This window comes from Otolemur garnettii, unplaced genomic scaffold (assembly GCF_000181295.1).
Source record: "Otolemur garnettii isolate 467f Iridium unplaced genomic scaffold, OtoGar3 scaffold02521, whole genome shotgun sequence".
Taxonomy (NCBI): domain Eukaryota; kingdom Metazoa; phylum Chordata; class Mammalia; order Primates; family Galagidae; genus Otolemur; species Otolemur garnettii.
This window is the reverse complement of record NW_003854916.1, coordinates 1-2480: the sequence shown is the minus strand read 5'-3', so window position 1 is coordinate 2480 and position 2480 is coordinate 1. Positions and strand designations below refer to the sequence as shown.

General features: G+C 49.2%; 1 long non-coding RNA gene across 1 annotated transcript; it reads right to left on the bottom strand.

Moving 5' to 3' along the window:
• Positions 1-1733: 1733 nt before the first annotated feature.
• Positions 1734-2474, bottom strand: LOC111722919. Its single transcript, XR_002771551.1, has 2 exons — positions 2335-2474; positions 1734-2246 (listed from the first exon to the last, which is right to left on the bottom strand). It is a non-coding gene; the product is annotated as an uncharacterized LOC111722919 (long non-coding RNA).
• Positions 2475-2480: the final 6 nt, after the last annotated feature.

Sequence of the window (2480 nt, the reverse complement as noted above, 5' to 3'; positions counted from 1 at the left end):
TTGAGAAAGCCTGCCTTTGGCCTTCCTCCTGGACCTCAGTCTTGCACTCGTTCACATGCTGCAGAGATCTTTGTGCCCTTCAGTTTCAAGTATGGTGATCTGCTTGGCACCCAGGCCTCTGATTATTGTGTACAACCCCCCACACCCATCCCACCCCGTCCCATTGCACCCGCCTAGAATCACAAAATAGCACTAGTGTCAGGGCCTCCAAGGCACCAGCCTTCTCTTCTGCCTTATTTAGTCTACCTAGGTATTTATTCTCTTAAGAGTAGCTAAGCTGTGCTTGTGCCTACACTCCAAACAGGCTGCCTCAACTCTGACAAAAGAGGGTTCAGAGAATAGAACACAGAAACTGTGATATAGAGACATTTGGTTTTCTTGCAGACCATTCAATGAATCCTCAAGGACTAGTGAAATAAATGCTAGACCACTAAAGAATAGTGCAAGTGGAATTCTGAGTGTCAGCTGCTGTCTTCTTTTTGGAGGGCCACGGGGACCCAAGAACACAGTGTATATGGCTCCGTGCAGGAACGGCTTTGGAATGGTGTGGGTATGTGGCCCTTTCCATTGTCCCAGAGGCAGCTGATAGCAGTCTTTGTTCCCTTCTGCAAGTCCCTCACTATTCCCTCCCTGCCCTATAAGAACTCTCCAACTCCTCCTTGTGTTTTGAAATAACTCACACGTACCTGGTTGCTGAAGGGTAAGACCCAGCTGTTGATGCTCAAGGCCATCAGCCAGGGCCCAGGTTTCTTCCTGCATTGGCAGAATGCCCACCTCGGGCTCTCTCAGACTCCACATTTAGAAGCCTATTAATGGCCTTGGTGCAAAGGATCAGTTCTCTGCTGTCTGTTGGTCATCTGAAAACCTCAATTCAGAGATGACTGGGTTTTAGGGTCTAGCTTCCTAGCAACCAACAGTGTTTACTAGAGCCAGAGCTAAGCTCCCTGCCTGCTAGTCCCAGCTACAGAGCTGGAACCAAGAAAATACTTCAAGTACTTGCAACTGGAGCAGAAGCAGGAGTAATTGGTCAGATCTGACAGTTTAGAATGCAGAGTGTGGTGGGACTTGAATTATGATTCCATACACACTCAGTGTGGATCCTTCTGCCAAACCCAGTTGGGAGCCCTAATGCTGTTTACCCAGACTGGGCACTGTTGCCACCAGAATGTGAGTACAGAAACTTTCCACACTAGGGGGTGGGGTGCGGCGGGGGAAGAGTCGAGGCTGTGGCAGAACACAGGTGGTGTGGGGCCCGTCAGCATCCCTGCACCATTCCTGTACGGCCTCTCACCACTGCACAGGCATCTTCCCTGCTCTGGGGCAGCCATGCCATGCACGATTGGGGAAATGTCAGCTCCCCTGCTTAATTCTTAGCACAGACTTCCTGAGAAGCACCTGCAAATGACACCAAGAAAAGAAAAGGGTAAAATCATACAATGAGGAGTCCAGTTAGGACAAAAACTACCTTTCATGTCATGGTATGCCATACCTATCACATTTTTGCTGCTCAAGTCAACTAAGGCCACTCCCTTCTGGTACCCAGATGTCCAGCCTAGCATTTAAACAGGTTTACGTGGCTTTAAGGACACCAAGTCCCACTTTCCATCATCATGGTTCCTTGCCCAACATATTTTTCCAGAACACAGCTTTTTCTAACAGCTCATTTCTTGAAGGAAGGGGTTTAAACCAGAAAGGCAGAGACAGAAGAAGAAAAAGTGACAAACAGGCACAAAGGCTGCTACAGAGCTTGGTTTTTATTGTTATGTATGTTTGTCCTTACCACCATAGGCCACCCAGGCCTCCAGGGAGGAGCAGGCAGCAAAGACAGCTCCAGATGGCTCTATGCTGCCATTCTGGGCCTTGGGGCTTATAAAATGAGCATGGTGGGTTCCACCTTCCAACATGAAGTGTAAACTCTATTTCACAGACTTCATCAAGAGGGAGAGATGGCTGAAGGCACTTTGAGCAAAGAGCAAACCCAATGTCCGAGTTCATCTTCCTTCTGGTTACTCTGATGAAGTCTGGACACCACTCTGATAGAGAACCAGCACTGCTGGCAGCTGGGGCTAGTGCGCCAACTCGGCGGGGCAAAAGCCCCACTCACTGGTAGAACTTCTTGTTAGGATTGTTGGCGTAGTCAATTAGCAGCTGGCATGGGGTGAACTGTTTTCCATAGGCATCCTCATACTTCCTGAGCCGGTCTGCTATCTTCTGAGCACCGTACAGATCTGTGAATCTGAAAGGCCCTGAAGGGAGAAATAGGATTTTGTTGAAGGAGACAGCAACATGAGCTCTAGAGTAAAGAGAACTACCTGCCCATCCTGCAAGACCAACCTCCAAGACAAGGTGGGAAGCCGAGCCCAAAGACTGCTCCAATGTCTCCCTCTGCAGGTGTGGCCAAGATCCCTTCCTGCAGGCACATGACTGCCTCATTCACAAATCTTGTCAACAGGCGGTACTGGATGTCTTCATCAGAGGAG